This window comes from Diabrotica virgifera, chromosome 5 (assembly GCF_917563875.1).
Source record: "Diabrotica virgifera virgifera chromosome 5, PGI_DIABVI_V3a".
NCBI lineage: Eukaryota > Metazoa > Arthropoda > Insecta > Coleoptera > Chrysomelidae > Diabrotica > Diabrotica virgifera.
This window is the reverse complement of record NC_065447.1, coordinates 258,157,429-258,179,366: the sequence shown is the minus strand read 5'-3', so window position 1 is coordinate 258,179,366 and position 21,938 is coordinate 258,157,429. Positions and strand designations below refer to the sequence as shown.

At 31.9% G+C, this 21,938-nt stretch overlaps 2 protein-coding genes across 3 annotated transcripts in view; one reads left to right on the top strand and one right to left on the bottom strand.

The window, feature by feature from the left end:
- The window catches only part of LOC114324831 (protein O-mannosyl-transferase TMTC1-like), a 176,401-nt gene that overhangs the window by 186 nt on the left and 154,277 nt on the right, over nt 1-21,938 (top strand). The window lies entirely within an intron of this gene.
- LOC114324849 (aquaporin AQPAe.a) overlaps nt 1-21,938 on the bottom strand; it is a 119,972-nt gene that overhangs the window by 46,845 nt on the left and 51,189 nt on the right. The window lies entirely within an intron of this gene.

Sequence of the window (21,938 nt, the reverse complement as noted above, 5' to 3'; positions counted from 1 at the left end):
AACCCTCAACAAATAAAGTTTTTGCGGGGTTAATAATATTTTTTAAGATCGATACAACCTAAATTTCTTCTCATCAATTTTTTCATTTTTTGCGTTTTATGTGATTAAAAAATAAGACTCATCGAAGTTTCTATGAGTGCATTTTGCCTAGATTAACGGGGGGGTACCCTTTATTTGAACTTAATTGACTCAATTGAAGAACTGTAGTGATACAGCCATCTAAATAAACTTCATTACAAAGACACGACTACAATAGGAGTATAAGTATAAGAATTTTTGTTATAAATCACAATTAGGGTTTGTAATTTTGCAGTGTGTGGACATCCTGTAGCATAAACATAAGTATCCTTATTTCCTTGATTCTACGACGTATTATTAAGATTCTTCAGATAATTACTGTCAATAGCATCTTGTACCTTTAAATAAAAACAAATTATATAAAATTGTATGAAAAACAACAACAGCATCGTTGCATGGTATACATATTTAATGAGAGTACAATCGTTTATCCATATATGATCAATGATTGTTGCCTTGAGTTTAAGATATTTGTGTTACTACTGTATTTGTTTAATGAAAACAAAACGTAGTATTTCTCGATATTTAAGGAGTTAAATCTAATTAGGTTAAAGTAAAATAAAAAATGTTTACATATTAAAAAATATTACATAATATGTATTATGTCCTTCTTCAAATACCACATCACTCTATAGTGACTTCTGTTTACAAAAGCCCCTGTAGAGATTTTGCCTTTTGTAGAGATTTTTCGCCCCAACAACAATGTTATCGGCATACATACGCTGATATTTGTACACTCCTATTAATAATGGTTCCTCTTGTTGTTATTCCAGATTCTCTAAAAGCTTTCTTTAGGGCAATGTTGAATAGAAGACGAGATAGACAATATCCCTGTCGGAGTCCTATCTGTGTCTAGAAAATTCTTGATACTCCGTTCTGCACTCTAACCTTACACTCGACTGTTAAGAGAGTTGTTTTCACCAATTTCACTAAGTTTATTGGGATATCGAATTCTACCATGGCTTTATATTGAGCATTTCTGTCTACACTGTCCAGAGTAATAAGGATTTTCTCGGGACACCCAAAGATCCAGGTAGCTGACTACTTATTTTGTTATTGTAGACCTATAGGAAGAAAATCTACCTGTTTCCTGCCTAGAGTTCGCGTCCGTTTTTTAATTATTAACAAATCAGTGCAAAAGTCGCGATTTTTTTCGATTTTTTGCACTCCATTCAAAAGCTAAATAGTTGACATAAAATTACAAAATTTAGTTTTTTCGACCATTGAAAAACCTTCAAAATGCCGATTTTTTAAAGTTAAAAAGTTAATTTGTTGCTACGCAAACTGCAAAATCAGTAAAAATCGTTATTTGTTATTAACTTTTACTAAAACTACCTTAGAACTTTAGTGTTTCACCCAAAGTTGGGTACTGGCGTACTTAACAAACCTTCAAAATTTGAGTCCGATCTATTAATTAGTTTAAGAGTTATTTTATTTGTTTATTCTAGAGACCTGTATTTTGCAATAAGATAAGACAGAAAATAATAAAGATATGGCAATTCTGAGTATGCCAAATGAAAGTAGGAGAGTGATAGTATCAAAATGTATTAAGAAAAGATAAAAAAAATAATTAATATAGTCAAAAATCAAAATGCTAAATTTTTGAAATTTTGTAGTTTAGTAACATTTAGAATAACGTTAAAAATGTTGTCCGTAGAAACAATCTTTTTATATATTCAAATAGATAGTATTTTAACACGAATTTTCAAATAAAAAAATTAGCCTGGGTTCATTTGGGACAAAGTTAGCCATATGTTTTTTTTTTAACCCTCGTAAGGCGGTGCTTAGATTCTTACGTAAACAACGGTGCGGGGTGAATTTGCACACCAACTGTATATCAATTTTTTTATATGTGAATGACGGGGAAATTAATTTAAAAGATAATTAGGACTTATTTATTATAGTACGAAACATAATTTTACAAAAAAAATACTCATTTCTTCTTTAAAAAAAATATCGTCGCAAGAAATTGTACACATGAAATTTTTCACAGTATGAGCAACACAAAGTTTTTTACACACAATACAGTTATGCCGGGGCTTTCGGTTTTTTTGTTCTGACATAAGTATTAACACCCACCTTGTCCTGTAGCTCCGTTAGCTCCAGGTGGAACATCAGAAACGTCCAATTCGGGATACGAAATTTTCATCATTTGCACCCAAAAGTAATTTTTTCAAAAAAGCACGTAAAAGCATAGAGTTTTAAATGCTGTAATGGATTAAATACGTTAAGAATTGAATTCAATACGAATAAAAAATGGACAAAAAAAAACAAAAAAAAATATTAAAAAAGATAGGTGAGAAAAACGAGGTCTGGAGTGGACCCCGCACCACCTTACGAGGGTTAACTCACAGCTAATTTGTTTATAATAGTTAAGGAACATCATTAATGCCATTTTAAAGAATGGGATTTGTATTTTTTTCTTAAAAAATTTGCACAAACATTGTACCTTCACAGCACCCTCTACGATTTTTCAAGAATGTCGTTCAAACGATTACTAGGGGGAGCCTACAAATCCACCGAGTTAAAATACCAAAAAATCAATTTCAAACGAATACAATTTTCTGTATCTCCGGATCAACTCAATGGATTTTGATCTTTCTTTTTAAATTTGCATGTAATTTGTACGTACATTACAAATATGCAATTTGTTTATAATTTTATTAATTAATAAACAGTCTAATTTGTTTAAACAATTCATGAAAAAAAATTTTTTTTACAAAAATCTATTTTTTAATTATAATATAATTAATGATCATAGAAATAGTTAAAGTACACTTTAATAAATAAATGATTTTTTTTTAGATAATTATTTATTGAAGATAATTTATTTATTAAAGTATACCTTAACTTTTTCTATCATTAATAACGATAGTATGATTAAAATCATGGATTTTCGGGAAAAAATTATTTTTTCAAAAATTGTTTAAACAAATTAAACTGTTTATTAATTAATAAATGTCTAGACAAATTGCATATTTGTAATGTACAGAAAATTATCATTAATGATCATAGAAAAAGTTAAAGTACACTTTAATAAATAAATGATTTTTTTTTTAGATAATTATTTATTGAAGATAATTTATTTATTAAAGTATACCTTAACTTTTTCTATGATTAATAACGATAGTATGAATAAAATCATGGATTTTTGGAAAAACATTATTTTTTCAAAAATTGTTTAAACAAATTAGACTGTTAATTAATTAATAAATGTCTAGACAAATTGCATATTAGTAATGTACAGAAAATTACATACAAATTAAAAAAGAACGATCAAAATATATTCAGTAGATCCCGTGATATAAAAAATGATAATAGTTGCCTTTTTGAGTTTTTGAACTCATGCATTTGTCGGCTCCCAGCTCCCCCTTCACATACCCCAACTAGTCACCAATTGAACTACATTTTTAAAAATTCGTGTAAAATACCAGCTTTTCTAATATGTAAAATTATTTTTTCTGCGGACAATATTTTTAAAGTTATTCTAAATGTTTATAAACTACAAAATTTCACAAATTGGCATCAAGATTTTTGACTATATTAGATAATTTTTTTATCTTTTTTTAGTACATTTTGATAGCATCAGCTTTTTACTTTCATTTGTCTTATGCAGAATTGCCCTATCTTTATTATTTTTTGTCTTATATTATTGCAAAATAAAGGTCTCTGGGATAAACAATTAGAATAACTCTTAAACTAATTAATGGATCGGTCTCAAATTTTGAGGGTTTGTTAAGTACCCCAATACCCAACTTTCGGTGAAACGCTAAAGTTCTAAGAAGGTTTAAGTAAAGGTTATTAACAAATAACGATTTTTATTTAAACTTTTTAACTTTAAAAAATCGGCATTTCGAAGGTTTTTCAATGTTCTAAAAAACTAAATTTTGCAATTTTATGTCAACTATTTAGCGTTTGAATGGAGTGCAAAAAAACGAAAAAATCGCGATTTTTGCACTAAATTGTTAATAATTAAAAAACGGACGCGAACTCTAGGCAGGAAACAGGCAGGTTTTCTTCCTATAGGTCTACAATAACTAGAAAAGTAGTAACTACAGTAACTACCTGGATCTTTGAGTGTCCCGAATATGGTCTATTTCTACCTTATTACCCTGGAGTAAAAAGCATATCTAAAATTAACAAGCAAATGGTGAGTATCAATTCCATACCCATAGGTTTCTTTCCAAAACCTGCCCTAGAAGGAATATTTGATGGATAGTTGATTTTTCCTTGCGAAACCAAGACTGGTACAGTCGAACCCGCTTATTGGAATAGCCTTCGTGCCAAGCAAAATTATTCCTATAACCGGAATATTCTAATAACCGATCATTTGTAGCTAGTAGAAACGTTTCGTGACCTCAAAATTGTATTTCTTAAACCGGGATATTCCTATAACCGGTATTCTAATAAGCGGGTTCGACTGTATTTGCCTTCGATGTTTTCACAATATCCCAAATATCCCGATAGTCGATCGTAAATAATTTTGGCCAATATTTTGTAAGTCGCGTTTGGCAGGGTAATTCCTCAGTAGTTATCACACATTTTTATCTTCGTTCTTATGAATAGGTACGATTATCCCTACATTCCCCTCTTCTGGTAGTTTTACCTGCTTCCAAAGGTCAAATTTTACGCGCCAGCTTTTAAAAGCTCTGAAGGGATACCATCTGCCCCAGGAACATTGTGTTCTTTTAATTTTTGTATTGCTTTGATGACTTTTTATTCTTTTGGGATGTTATCTTTCTCTCCTTCGTCTTCCATGACTTCGAACTAGATTTCTGCTTCTTGCAACCTCATCTCACTTCTTATATTTAGTTTTTCCTAAATATTGTCTGCCTATTTTTCTAGTATCTGGTCCTGATCACGAATGATCTCTCTTGTTATGTTTATAACTATTTAATTGATATTGAAGTCCGTTCTGTTCTAGTTAATAATCATGTACGAAATAGCCATCTCTATGATAATGATGACAATGTCATTGTCAACTAATGTTTACATCTCGATACCAGTGAGAATTTTACTAGACGTAATTTGCCGTGTAAAGGAAGAAAAGGTAGGAACAGGGAACAGTCGTAAAGTATTTGCGCCTACGCTCTTAAAAACCATTGTTTGTACTTCACAAAATCAAACAAAAATCAAACGATATTATTAAAAAAAAGCCGATGTAATTTTTTGCTCGGCTTATTCGAAAATTCCTGAAAAAACGTAGAATTGCCAAAAATCAAATTCTAATAACGAGTTGAGAAATATGCTGATGCTGACATCTCGTTAACAAAGATATTGGATTTTATCGATAACCTTGAACAGGAAAAGTCAATGTACCTACTTTATTGGATGTATTAAATGTAATATATTTTTTGATATTCGCCTTGAACTTTTGGTTTATAAATATATTACAATTCGTAAGTTTCCAAAAATGTAAAAATGATTGCATTTGTTTATTGTTTATTTGCGAGGTCAATAAGAATTACCCAATACGAATAAAACCTCTTATTTTATTTACATTATTATATTGTTATTAATAGTATAAAGGAATGAAAAATATCAAACATAAAAAATTTAGCAGGCTGGAAAATCGGCTAGAAAATTTAAGCCGAATATATCAAAATTCAGTTTGGCAACATTCAGTGAAGACCAAGTCTTCTCGAATATCAACAGAACCGTAATTTAATCCAGACAAATTAATATATTTTTTACCAACAAAAATGAGATGTTTTAAATATGATGTGCAAAATATTGTGAATTCTGTTTAGCTAATGAACTTGCTATTTTTGTCCTTAAAATTAGAGAAAATGTTTAATTTCTTGATTAATATTTATCCTATATTTATTTTAACTGTATTAATCTACAAGTGCTTACTGTACGTTTAAAATGACTAATTTGCACTTTGTTGCGCATTCTTGCCGATTTCCGTTTCTAATATTCCATCCGTTTTCTTCTTGATACAAAAAAATTATATAACTAAGTTTTACGGAAAACCAATATTATTTCAGGAATAAAGAAATATACACTCATATAGTATTCATTGATATTGAGAAAGCATTATATGATAGAGTTCCTCGAGAGATTCTGTGGTGGGCACTCAATGAGTCCCTGGCGAATATGTAAAGATTGTGCGAGATATGTATGAGGGAGTAATCACTAGTGTTAGGACAGGTGTGGGAGAGACTGATAGATTTCATGTGAAAGTTGGATTGCACCAAGGTACTTAGTCCTTAGTTATTATGATTAGTTTTGGATCAGATAACAGCGAAACTACAGGGTAACATTCTGCTTAATGTATGCTGATGGTGTTGGTGTTGGTGGGAAATAGTGAATTTGATGAAATGAATGACTTAGAACAAAAACTTTAACAGTAAAATCAAGCTCTTGAAGAAAAAGGTTTGATATCTTTGGGTGCTGAAATGCAGAAAAAATTAAATAGAGAGTAATGAGGAAATAGATGGAGACCCATGCAGTAGAATTACGGTTGGATGGATGAAGTAGAAGAAAGTCTATATTATATTTAACAAATTTTAAAAATTACTAAAATTATTTAACAAAATTTTTTAAAGAAAAATTTTTTTAAATTTTAAAGTATTTAAATCTGTGGTGTTATATGTAATAAAATATTAACAATTTAGTAATAAACATAATACATGAAATTTCATTAACTCATAATTTTTTTTAAATATCGATACTATGTTGGGATTACGATTTAGTTTCTGTCTAGATCTGTTTGAATTATATATTCATTAAAATATAATTAATAAAAAACTTCACCCAGTATATTTATAATAAAATGATCGTTCTTATAATGTGTAGTAGAATTGCTAAAATCAAGCAAAAAATCCATTTCAAATTGCATTTACAAGCCTATTAAAAAATAACAGCATAACAACAGACTACTATAGGAAAACTACTATATAATTAAAATGTAAAAAAGCTTTAATTATAGTTCGAACAGTATTTAGGAATCTCCTAACCATTGTCTGGTACAAGAATGATTTTTAGAAAAATGTGACTAATCATGCACAAACATTTTGTTGTTGTTGTTGATAGTACGGTGGCTACTATTCTGCTATATCTTTCAAGGCTGAAGACATTGAAGAAAACACGTCTAGAAAACATTGAAGGTCATCAAAATTATCTGCTAATACAGCTCAATCAAAGTTATATGGAATCATCTGATATTTTTTATTATTTTAAGTAAATTAATGCTAAATTAAATTTTCTTCCATAGCATCTCGCAGGAGCCTAACTACAAGTTATAGAACCAAATAAACATACCTGCGAACTATTAAAGTTTGGTTGGATGAAAATTAAAGAATTTTTTACCGATCATAATTCGTCCCCAGAAGATACCCTCTTTTAATTTATGAACAAATCTGTCAGTTTCAGTTTATGAACAAATCTGGCACATCTATAGCGACACGCTTCATTTATTATTTTTTTAATTGCTAATTTTAAATATTAACTTTCTTTTCTAAACGAAAATAATATGGGTCATTTAAAATTCACATGTGTTTTTCGTTCCTAAAATACAAAACCAGATTGTATAAAATTAATAACGTTTTCAGGGAAACTCAAATGGCCAGATTGGCCACGCTCTTTACGTCAACTTGAAAGGAGCTTTTAAAACACAAGATTTAGTAATTTATCGCCTTTTCTAGCCATATTGTAGAACCGCATACATGATGACATAATAGTTTTGTGGTCTCGATCAGTATAGTCACAGCGGGCACCCGGGGCAGTTCATTCACACCCTCGCAAAAATAACAAACCCTTACGAGATATAAACGAAGCACGCTTGTTTACCCAAAATAAATAAATATTTTACTGTTCGTTGTTTTTATACTTAATTTAATTTAAGTTAATTGATTCCGTCAACACACCAACGGAACGCAGCCTACTTTCCTTTAAAAATAGCACGCTTTTCCAATTTCCAATGTTCCAGCTTTGATGTTGAAGACACAAATTTACGTGATCAATATTTTGCTGCCGGGTTAAACCAGGATCCCATAACTTCCTCCTGCTATATAGTCCTTGGGCACGGCAACTCTTCTTCTTATCGTTTCAACTAAAATAATTACACCTATATCTTCCAAAAGCAGCAGGTTTCAAATACATAGTGATTCCATTATTCCATATACAGTACCTGGCCATATTATTATGACCACCTATGAATTTTTACAAAAATCAACTATTTCACTAAGTACGTTTTGTTTAAAATATGATTTTTAAATTTAATTTTGTTATGCATTAACTATAATATATTTAGTAATAAACAGCAATAAAATATTTAAAAATATTACATATTTATATTTTTTAATATTTTGTTCAACTTCTAACCTTAATCAGATAGAAAATATTTGGGAGCTTTTAAAACGAGAAATTTCCGATGAAAAGGTCACTAACGAAATTGTTTTGATTAAAGAACTAATATATCGTTGAAACCACAATGACAAACTGAAGCAAAAAAAATTTAACTGCATTCAAAGTATGGCAAGCCGGGTACTAATAGTGGTAATCAAAGTTAGAGGGGGTTCAGCAAAATATTTAAAAAATACCAATATGTGATATTTTCAAATGATTTATTGCTGTTTATTATTAAATTTATTATATTTAATAATAAACACCAATAAAACATTTAAAAATATCACATATTTTTATTTTTTCAATATTTTGCTGAGCCCCCTCTAACTTTGATTACCGCTAGTACCCGTCTTGGCATACTTTAAATGCAGTTAAAGTTTTTCTGCTTGAATTTATCATTGTGGTTTCAACGATATATTAGTTCTTTAATCAAAACAATTTCGTTAGTGACCTTTTCAGCGGAAATTTCTCGTTTTAAAAGCTCCCAAATATTTTCCATCTGATTAAGGTTTGAAGTTGAACAAAATATTAAAAAAATATAAATATGTAATATTTTCAAATATTTTATTGCTGTTTATTATTAAATATAGGTATTATAAAATCCACGAGGAAAATAAACTTCCTGTAGCATATAATATACAGGGTGTTTCATTAATAATTGTCCATATAGTAACTGGAGAAACCTTAGCACAAAATACGAAGATTTAACCTAAAACACTTAAATAAAATGTGGTTGGTTACTGAGTTACAGGGTGTTTTATCTAAAAATTTAAAAATTATTTTTGCTCAGCATTTTAAAACTATTCGACGTATCCTTTTCATACTTGGCAGAAAGTGTGACTACTAGACACCCTACCAAATTATGATAAACAAATGTTTCTAGCTACTACCAGAGGCGTACGACAGGGGATAGTAAATGGTTGACCCTTCTCAAATTCTACGTCACTGGTGGAATTACTATTTTAGTGCCTTTTTAGATTTTCCAATACTTTTTACGTAAATAATATACTCTTCATTCCTAACGATAAAGTCATTAGTTTTCGAGATATTTGAAGTTGAATATGAAACGGCAGAGTTATTTTCATTAATTTATGATATGATTCATAATGATTAAAATTTAAAAATTATTTGTACCCAGTACTTTAAAACTATTTGGCGTATCCTTATCATACTTGGCAGAAAGTGTAGGTATTATACACCCTACTAAATTCAGATAAATAAACGTTTCTAGCTACTACCAGAGGCGTACGACAGGGGATAGTGGCTGGTTGACCCCTCCCAAATTCTACGCCACTGACGAAATTACTATTTTAGTGTAATTTTTTGATTTTGCTATACTTTTTGTGTAAATAATATACTCTTCATTCGTAACGATAAAATGATTAGTTTTCGAGATATTTGAAATTAAAAATGAAGCGACGCAATACATTAATCAAAATAACCGTGTCGTTTCATTTTTAACTTCAAAGATCTCGAAAACTAATGACTTTATCGTTACGAATGAAGAGTATATTATTTTCATAGAAAGTATTGGAGAATCCAAAAATTGAACTAAAATAGCAATTTCGCCAGTGGCGTAGAATTTGGAAAGGGTCAACCATTCACTTTACCCAGTCGTGCGCCTCTGGTAATAGCCAGAAACGTTTGTTTAACATAATTTAGTAGTTTTTACAGTAACTATACTTCCTGCCAAGTATGAATAGTATATGTCAAATAGTTTTAAAATGCTGAGCAAAAATAATTTTTAAATTTTTCGATAAAACACCCTGTAACTCAGTAAAGAACCACATTTTATTTAAGTGTTTTAGGTTAAATCTTCGTACTTTGTGCTAAGGTTTCTCTAGTTACTATATGGACAATTATTAATGAAACACCCTGTATAAATATATTATAGTTAATGCATAACATTAGGTGGTCATAATAATATATGGCCAGGGACTGTAAGTTTGGTTGAGTGTATACAGTGTGTCAATTTGAAAAAGTGTCACCCTCTATAATTTGCTCCCTATAGAAAATCTAAAAATATGCAAAAACACGTCAAATTTATTTGCGAGGGGGACATTTTGTAGATCAGTTTTTAACTAAATTACAACAACCCTCTAGCAGGGACGAACACAACCCCAAAATCTTTAATGGAAAGGGGAGTTGAGCGATACCTCATTTTAAAGGTCGCTCAACTACCTTTTCAAAAATATCACATACATCATTTTTCTTTTCAATAATTTTGGAAAAATCTTGGACTCAATACTCCAAAAAAATGTTGGGTTATGAATTCAATCCTTAAGATCTTTACGGTTTTAATCGATTTCTCCAAAAATACTCCAAAAAATATTCAAAATACTCCAATACTATAAAAATTCAATTTAGAGTTCAATACTTCAAAAAAAATTTTGGAGTTCTGAACTCGATAGGTACTTTACGGTTTTACTTGATTTTTCCAAAAGTACTGAAAAAAAATATAATGTATGTGGTATTTTTGAAAAGGTAGTTGAACGACCTTTAAAATGAGGTATCACTAAAACCCCGCCTTTTTATTAAAGATTTTGGGGTTTGTATCCGTCCCCGCATTTTATGTAATGTAGTTGAAAACTGGTTTACAAAATGTCCTCCTCACAAATTTTGGAGTGTTTTTGCATATTTTTAGATTTTCTATAGGAACCAAATTATAGAGGGTGGTCCCTTTTCAAATTGACACACTGTATGTTTATAATTACGTCTTAAACAAGTGTTCAGTCTTGCACAAGTTGTTGTCGTCTCTTTTTTTATTAAATCCTGTGTTTTATCTTTCAAACTTGCGACCATTTATATATGATTTTTTTGTTTGTAATACAGTGAGCTAATACATATTTAAAAGTAAAAAAATTGCATTTAATGATCAATTAATTGAACATCCTATGATGCAACCACTTAGTCGAACCCAATTACAATCTGGTTAAAAAGTGATTAATATGTGGAAGATTTCTGTAATAACTGACAAATAATGTTATTATCAAGGTGCAGTTTTCAGAAGTCCGTATATAATCATCAGGTTCGCATGACACCTTCCTATTCCACGATCAAATTATTTGTTATTAAAGAAATTAGAGAACAAGTAATTGTTGTGGTTTAATCAAGGATTTCTTTAAGTTTTACGAATTATGTTACACGTGAAAATTGATATTTAGAGTGAATTAATTCATTATTGTTAAATTGCCGTGAGGCAATAATTTATTTTTTATTATAGTTTTCCTTTATCCATTATTTACTGGTAAAAATTGTAAGTAGTGTTTTTCCTAGAGAATTTGATTCAAATTAAAAAATAACTTAAACATAAGCAGACTTCGACAATACCGATATAGTCCTGTCGCCAGGGGGGTACAACGGCCTCCTTAATTCAGATGGACTTACCCAAGTTTTTTTTATATATTTTGACCCGTAGAACACGAGTTTTTTGGGTAACAGTTGATCAGGATGTCGATAAGTTTGTTATAGACAAAGAAGGAATTACATAACAGCGATTTCTCGCAAAACAAAGCGTCTTTTTGTATTTTTTTGGTCATTTTGTGCAAAAAATATTCCTACAAGTTTTTTCGTGGAATGCATAGTTTTCGAGATAACCGCGGTTGAACTTTCAAAAAATCGAAAAATTGCAATTTTTGAACCCGAATAACTTTTGATTAAAAAAGAAATTAGCAATTCTGCTTACCGCATTTGAAAGTTTAAGTCAAATTATATCGGTTTTGATTATTTGCATTCCTAAAAATTTATTTTTTTATTGTTAAACAAAGCTATAAACACATTATGTTTCCCGTGCCTAATACATGCGTTTTAACGCATGCTACGTAGAAATTGCCTCGCTTGGACTTGTAGCTACTCTACCTACTCGTTCGATTTTAAATGAGAAATCATTGAAAACATCACTCACGCACTAGGTGTTTATAGCTTTGTTTAACAATAAAATAATAAATTTTTATAATTAAGTATTTTCTATGGGAAATAAGCCACAATTTTACTAAAAAATAAATTCATTTTTTAGTAAAATTGTGGCTTATTTCCCATAGAAAATACTTAATTATAAAAATGCCACAAGGAAATAGCTTCAGAACAACAATAAATTTCTAGCAATGCAAATAATCAAAACCGATATAATTTGACTTAAACTTTCAAATGCGGTAAGCAGAATTGCTACTTTATTTTTTAATCAAAAGTTATTCGGGTTCAAAAATTACAATTTTTCGATTATTTGAAAGTTCAACCGCGGTTATCTCGAAAACTATGCATCCTACAAAAAAACCTGTCAGAGCATTTTTTGCCTAGAATGGCCCAAAAAATACAAAAAGATATTTTGTTTTGCGAGAAATCACTGTTATGTAATTCCTCAAGTTCTTTGTCTATAACAATCTTATCGACATCCGGATCAATAACTGTTACCCAAAAAATTCGTATTCTGCGGGTCAAAATATATAAAAAAAACTTGGGTAAGTCCATCTGAATTAAGGAGGCCGTTGTACCCCCCCCCCCTGGCGACAGGACTAATATCAGTTGTATATTCATTACCATCATTATCAAATAATTAATTGCTGGGTATTATGGCTAACCAGGGTATTTTGAAAATGCCTTTTTGCTTCTCGATCGTTCTCCAGCATATTCTAGCCATCTTCTTTTAGGCGCCTTTCTCATTACCTCGATCATGAAGGCCTCCAGTTAGTTATCTTTTTAAGCAAATATGTGTGTGGTCCTCATCTAATACTTGTTGATGACACTACATTTATAGCAGCAAATGAAAAAAAAATGAGTCGCCCATCTCTAGTTTGAAAAGAAAAGACAGATTTATCTCTATAAAAATTAAGATGAGATAGGTAAATGCACTTGTCTTCTCTATTTCTTGATGTTGGAGAAAAATTCTGCGCATAGGTACATGATGCAGCTCATCGGGCAAACTTTTCCATTCTTAACCAACTTGACATTAAAAAAAGGCTGTCCACAACATGTCTGCAGTGAATTCTACAGTTTTTGGTCATTCAGTAGTTCGCAGTACATAATTCATTTCTAAGTGATCTTCGAGGTCTCCTCTCTTTATTTTTCCCATGGGATTTAGACTTTAGTTTTTGTTATATGTCTGTATCAAGTTGGTCTTTTTTGCTCTATATATTCGCTTTTATAAACAATATTTATCAACTGTGAAAGATAAATACAATAGTGATGAGGGTACTGGAAAACACGTAGTAAATGATTCTATGATCCAAATCTACAGTCTAATCTAGAATCAGGAGTCTAAAATATGTAGGTGTATTTGAATATTTTTAATAATTTTAATTAAAAAGTTATCTAAACTAGTCATAATATATTATTTTGAGTTAAACCTTATTTATCGAATCTAAAAAACAAACAATTATTCTTTATTTCAAATTTATTGTTTATAAACTTATATTGTCAACAATTTTTATAGGAAAATTATCAAAGCTGACCATAATTTGTTATTTTGGGTTAAATTTTAGGTATTTAATTTAAAAAACAACCAATTATTATTTATTGCAGAATTATTGTTTATAAACTTATATTTTCAACAATTTTAATAGTATAATTATCAAAACTGTCCTTATTTTGTAATTTTGATTTTGATTTAAAATGTTTCATAATTTTTTGTAGTACGAAGTTACTATAGTACCTCCTACTGTGCCACTTTTTTTATTTATTGCCCAGTTTTAGTAACAATAGGCAACGAAAATATTGAAGTTGCAAAAGAGCTCACATACTTGGGCGTACAGATAGTGTACTCACATACTGAGGACGGATTTGGGGAGGAGAAAATACGGAAAAGGATTATGCTTGCTAACAAATTATACTTCTATCTGTTGCAAGTATTTAGATCCAAAGACATCCATAGTGAAAGAAAGGTCAAAATATTTAAAACCAGCATACGACCAATAGCAGCATATGGCGTAGAAAAATGGATCATGACAGAAAAGACAATAAACCATATCGACACTTGTGAAAGAAAGATATTGAGAAGGATATTGAGGTCTATCTGCGACAATGTTATTTGTAGAATAAGGTTCAACCAAGAGCTGTATCTATATTACAAAGAACCCTCTATAGCCAATTATGTAAAAATACAAAGATTACGCTGGGCAGGTTACCTTATAAGAATGAATAATGACAGGACACCTAATAGAATGCTTAGTGAAACTATGGTGGGTCCAGGGCGGTAACTACGATGTTAGGGGCCCCGGGGATCTGGGGCCCCCTACCGGGAGGTCTGGGGAATGTACCCCCCAGCGGAAGTGGGGGGGTTTCGAAAAAATGTTTTATATTTAACCCCTTGAAAACGCATTTTTCCTCCTGTGTGAACACTTTCATTTGTTTTCAGCATGTCCTGCAATAACTATAAAATTAACAGCGCTAATGATTGCATCTTCATCTGTGTCTGATATTGCGGACGGATCATCAACGAATGCGTTCGTTTGCTTTAATGTAAATAGTCTTACTTTGTAGCGAACGAATAACCAAGCGATAACCAATAATCTTAAGGTGCATTAAGCAACTGCAGCGTGAGTCAAACACACTCAGTGAAGCTGGTCAGTGTACTGGTGGGACTGATCCTAATGTGCTAATTCTATTACCCTTACCTTTCTTTTTAATATGTGGTACCATGTGGTTCCTTTCACGTACCAAGATGTGGTCTGGAGTAAACTGGTTAAGACAAAGTAGCTGGGACCTGGGGCCCCTATTCCGGTTGCATTTTAGTTTTTATTTCGCCAAAATAACTAATTTCCTCAGTAACAATTTATATCTTTACGAAAGGTCTCGGGGGCCCCAGCTTAGCCCGGACTCCCTCTTCCAATGTCATTTTAAGTTTTATTACGCCGAAATAACTAATTTCCTAAGTAATAATTAAAATTTTTATGTTAAGGTATAGGGGGACCCAGCTTAGCTCAGGCCTCAGGGGTTCTATTCCAATTGCATTTTAGTCGAAAAGACTAATTTCCCCAGTGAAAAATTAAAACTTTATGTTGCGTTATTTTTAAAAGGCCTTTCTAAAATTGTGTCATTTGAAAATATTTTCTCTTCCAAATGGGAGAAAAACAACTTAGAATAATCTGCTAGGCGGACGATGTAATACTAATTCTTAAAGTGAAGATGATTTACAACGTATGCTGCACCAATTCAACATAATCGCCAGAAAATTTAACATGTTAAGTTCCTCAAAAAAGAAAAAATGCATGGTTATAACAGCAGATCCAATAAGATGTAAATTGGAGCTGGAAGGTCAGATAATAGAACAAGTGATGGAGTTTAAATACCTAGGCATCACACTATCTAGCTACGGAAGGGTCGAAACAGAAGTGGAAGATCAAGTGAATAGAGCAAACAGAGCCGCAGGTTGCCTGAATGACACAATATGGAAAAATGAAAATATCGGAAAAGAAATGAAAGGCAGAATTTACAAAACAGTCATCAGACCAATAATGACATACGCGGCAGAAACACGACCCGACACAGAGAGGACAAAAAGATTGCTCGAAACAGCGGAGATGAAAACCCTTCGAAAACTCGATGGTAAGACTCTATGGGACAGAGCTAGAAGTACAGATATACGACGGAGATGCAAGGTGGATAACATTAATAACTGGGTAAGAAACAGACGAATAGAAGGGAATGACCACATAAGCCGAATGACAACAAATAGGATAGTAAGGACAGCGAGAGACGGTTCCCCAATAGGAAGACGATCAGTGGGAAGATCACGAAAACGATGGAACGACAACTTACTAGAGGCACATTGAAAAAACAGACAGAGTCATGTCTATACAAAAATAAGAAGAAGAAGAAGAAGAAAATATTTTGTTGGGATCGGCTTTTAAAATACATATTTTAATTTTCCTCGTCAAAATCTATGTCAATATCTGTCAATCAATGTACTCGTAATATCTCAGCCCATCAAAGGGGACTCCTACGGGGTCCCCCTTGGCCGGGGGCACTGCCCCGGTTGCCCCAATGGTAGTTACGACCCTGGGTGGGTCGTCGGCCAGTAGAAACACCAAGGAAGAGGTATAGACAAAGTCTAGATAGACGAAGTGAGAACCAATACTAAAGAAATATTGAAGGTGGATGAGAGCAGCCAGGGACAGAGATAGTTGGAAGCGGATGCTGGGAGCTGTAGCGCCCATATTGTATTAACTGTAGCTCTACAGGGGAGGGAGAGAAAGTACACATATATTGTTCTTGCTACAACGGGAATTTTGTAAGACAGATATATAGTAATACAATTTTTCTCCCGCACTATGATGTACGCACTAATGAAAGAAATGGGCATACCAAGTAAAATCGTCAGGATGGTAAAGATGACTATGGATAACTCCACAAACGAAATAGCATGGAAGGGACATAAATCAAATAATTTTGAAACAAAGGAAGGATTAAGACAAGGAGACCCACTATCAACGACTCTTTTTAATGTAATACTGGAAGCAATAATCAGGAAACGTAAAATAAGCACACAGGAAACGATTTTTAAAAATGGCCACCAATGTATTGCATTCGCAGATGATCTAACATTATTATCGACAAGTAAGAAAGAGCTAACAAAATTAATGAGCAATATAATAAAACAAGCCAAACCTTTTGGTCTTCTCATAAATAAGGAAAAGACAAAATACATGATAATGGGAGAAACAGATAAAGAAAATGAAGACAATTTCACATTGGAGATAGAAGGAGAAAATGTATGCGCATTTAAAAGAGTTTCAGAATTTACATACCTGGGTGTAAAAGTAGATGAAAAGGGACATGGGGAAGGGAAATAAAAGCAAGAATAGCAAAAGCAAACAAAAAGTATGGAGCATTGCGTCCATTAATGAAATCCAAAGATGTGTCAAGAAAAACAAAAATAAGAATCTACAAAACAGTTATCAGACCTACAGCTACATATGCATGTGAAACATGGGTGCTTAAAAAATCAGAAATAGACCTTTTAAAAAGATGGGAGAGGAAAATACAACGAGCAATATATGGAGGCGTGAAAATAGACGGTCAATGGAGAAGAAGAAATAATAAGGAACTTGAAGAACTATATAATGAACCAAAAATAACGACGGCAATCAAAGCACAGAGAATCCGATACTTAGGACACATAGAAAGAATGGGAAAGGCGAGAATGCCAAAAATGGTTCTATTACGTAAGCCAATACAAAAAAGAAGAATAGGAAGACCAAGAAGGAGATGGAAGGACAGCGTATATGAAGACTTAAAACAAAGTAATATTGTAAACTGGAAAGAAAAAGCTTTGGACAGAAAACAATGGAAGGAAGTGGTGAAGAAATGTATGGAAAGACTATAATGTTAAGTGTAGTATTAAGTGTTTTATACAAACAAATGTAATATTGTATATATTATAGTAGTATAGGATATAGCATTATATATAAATATGTAATAGTAATTGTAAGGAAAAATTAAATCTTTCAGCCCTAGGCCTTCACGGCCTGTTGAGCTTAATAAATAAAATTTTTCTCCTATATAGCAGACACAAGTAACGTACTACTATAGTAACAGCGGCGCGGCATATCAAAATGAAAATGTATTTTTTTAATTTTCTCAAAGTACCTTTTACAATTATTTACGTAAATCATTTTATTATAAATCGTAAAACTTTAAAAAAACTTTTCCTACCTGACATTGTTCGCAATTGATTACTTTTCACTAATAAATTCAAATATTTTGGTTGCAAATACTTACAACTGACTTTTACAACTGACAAAATTTTTGTAGCAGCAAATTACTCCCTAACCGAGTCATTTTAATATTTAATCAGCATAAATATACTACAATTTACGAAAATTAAAAATGAAATTTACGAAAATTAAAGTCAGTTAATTGGTATTTTGTGTAATGAATGTATGCAGGTACTTAGCGAAAAAATTTGCGAAAAATGAATATCTGTAGGATTAGTAAAGTATGAACCTTAAAAATTTTAGAAATTGTTATAGTCATCGTGGCGACAAATTGTAATTTTTATTTTGTATTGTTGGTATTTGAACATTGTTATAACGTTCTCGTGAATATTTCAAAAATTTGCTACTGCTTTTGTACTTTATCGAGACCTCTAAGAAAAGGAACACTGGGATCTATCTCAAAGACAAAATAATCGAGATTGCAAAAGACTATACGACACCGATCTCCACAAGCTGTAAGCTATGAATAACTGATGACACATGGGCTGTGATTCAACGCAGAAAAGAACATAAAACTAGATTTGGAACAAACGATTAATACAGAGCGTTACGGAAGGAAACAAGAATGCAATGACGCAAAGAACAAGCGGATTACAACTGCCAAATATAATGTAAAGAGAATAATTTTGTTTGCACACGTCGAAACGGTATGGACAGAAGAATAAGAGAACCAGATGGTCCGACCAAATTCAAGATTGAGTTGGCCACTCATTCTGAGAAACCCTTAGAGAAGCTTAAGGTAAAAACCAATGGAAAAAATTTGGTAGGAGTATTTGAGGAAATCATCATGCTCATCAATGGGGAAAGGACAAGAGAGAGAGAGAGAGAGAGAGAGAGAGAGAGAGAGAGAGAGACAGAGATCTTCATCTCTAATTTATCTTCGAGGTACTCCTTTCTTTCTTTTTTCTATGGGATCTAGACTTCAATTTTTATTTTTTCAAACATTTTATGTGGTATGTATATGTACCAAGCTAGTCTTTTTTGCTGTATATAATCGTATGTAACTAATATCTGCCTTATTTATTTTGTACAATCTCATGGCAATACACCTTCGGTTTCAAAATTCCATTTTGTTACCCTTATTTTGTCTTTGTTTAAAAAAAAATATTTGGACACCCAATATAAATAATTATGTTAATGTTAATATTACTTAATACATAATTAAATTACCTTCCAAATGAGCTAGCATAAGACCCCTATTCTGATTATAAAAACATCGATTGCGTCATCACGCCCAGATGGATAACGTCACGAGCATGATATATATGCCAAAAAATTATTAGGGATTTATTTCCAAAATCGCTCATTCACGAAATAATGAATTTATTCTATTTGTCTTTAACGCGCTATATATTTCATTCCTAGATAATTTAATTGTGAAATCATAACACAAGAATAATGTGACTGAACAAATTTGTAGACGCAAATAAATTATCATGTACTTAATCATCTGTTTTTTAGAACAGATGGCAAATAAATAGTGTTGTCAAAAAAACTGAGTATTTTTAACTACAACATCTATTTAACCATCAATTATTGCTACCAAAAATAGGCTCTTTGTGTTCAAACAATAGAAAAATGCCATGTAATAATACTTGTTTTAATTTGTGAGATAAATTCCGAATAATGATGCAATTTTCTGGTTTCGAATTTTTGATAAACACACTTTACGTTGAAAAAAATTGATAATAAGGTGTAGGTACTTGTTATAAAAATAGTGTGTTGTTAATGTTTTTGAAGGTAGATAAACGAGAAATAATTATATTTTTACGGTTTTAACGAAAAATGAAATGCCTCATTTCCACTATAAAATTTATCAAACCGGGTCTGATGAAAGTGAGTTCTTATCACCATTAAATGCTAAATTTATTTTGCTTAACAATAAAAACTTAGCAACAACCGCTTTTGTAACAATTTGCCATTTTAATATTATTTACTATCTTTAATAAGATTTAACCACAATTTAACGTTACCAAAAACCCACAGTAGGTAGAGATATGAACATGATGAGTTCTCCGTTTGGCACCATACATGAAAAGCCTGAATCCATAAGGATTTGACACCTGGCAAATGAATAAGCGAACAGAACAGAAGTTGATTGCACTGGAAATGGACTGCTGGCGAAGATCGTCATGCATCTCTAGAGTCTCACACATAACGAATGAACGAGTACCAGATATCATGAATAGGAAAACAAACATAATAGAAGAAATCCAAGAAAACCAAAAAACAAACTTTGTTGGTATGGCCATGTACAAAGAATGGAGGAATATCGACTCCCAAAGGTGATAATGGAATGGCAACCGCCGGAAAGAGGGAAAAGGGGAAGGCTGAACACTACCTGGATAAGTGGAATACGGAAAGCAATGTCTGAGAGAGATCTGCCAAGAGATTGGACAGATCGACGTGGGTGGAAAATAGAAACCGGAAGACGCAAGACGCTATAAACCGGTGTTATATACATGAGAAGCACAGGACAAATGTTTGATGAACATCAACTGTAAAGAAGAATCAATCAAGTTTTGCATGGAAAAGGAAAACAACATATATCATTTCTGGATGTGCTAATCCCAAAGGAAGAAGTATAAGTAACTAAAGGTTGCAGATATCTAACCAATTTCTTCTTCCTTCGAGTTCTCAATGATCAGCTAATAGGAGTAGTTGTTCGATACTGTGTATTCAGGTCCAATCACGAATGATCTTAGAATCTTAGGCCATGATGGCTATGAGATCTGCTTCCGTCCAATTCCTCTTCACTTCGCGATTTTACGTTTTTTACGTTTTTACCTATCTCCTCTAAGAATATGGCCCATTATTTAACACGGCTTCGTTGATCTGTAACGCTGTTTAGGCTATTCGGAGCATTCTTCTATGTAACCACATCTCAAACTCCTCTAGACGATTGATCAAATCAGCCTTCTGAGTCCAGCTCTCAGCGCCATGTGACAAGAGTGACCAAATATAGTATTTGGTCATTGTTTGACGTAATTTTAGGTTTAATACCACCTAAATTTAAATTCCTGCTCCATTTCTGGGTCTCCTTTATCATTCACTCTCTAATAAAAATCAATAGTTATTTATAAACAACCAATTCCACAAGATTGAACAAAAGGAACCAATAGAATGCCTACCAAAAACGACCCATAAATATTTCGGAGTGGGACGTTTCGATACCGCCGGTTCATCGCCGGCCGTTTCGATGCCGCCGGTTCATCGCCAGTCCATTTCATCGCCGTCATATCTCGAATTTCCTAGAATTCCTAATTAATACTAAAAATAACTAATAATTGTAACTGTCGAAAATTCGGAAATATATCAGATAGCGATTAATTGACTGGCGATGAATCGGCCGGCATCGACATCGAACTGGCGGCATCGAAACGGCGGCGATGAAACGTCCTAGACCCTAAATACTTACAAGAAGGGATATGGGGGAAGATAACATTAGTATCATATACCATAATATGTAAAAGCCTTATCAGAAAAATGAAAAGGGGTAGGAAATTAATACATGAAAACAGTATTTCAAACAACGATCACACTGAGATCTATTCTTTCCAAAACAAATTCAAAAACATACAGACAGGATCAATGAATTACATTTATAAAATACCTTCGGAATGCAAAAATTATTTTTATCTCGGAGAAACTTCAAGATCATTAAGTGTTCGAATTCATAAACATGAATACATTAAAAACAGAAATTTTGACATATCAAAGATATATAAACATGCCTGAGACAGTGGAAATAAAGTACAATGGAAAAATGCTTCAATAACCATAAAGGAGGCAGATCGC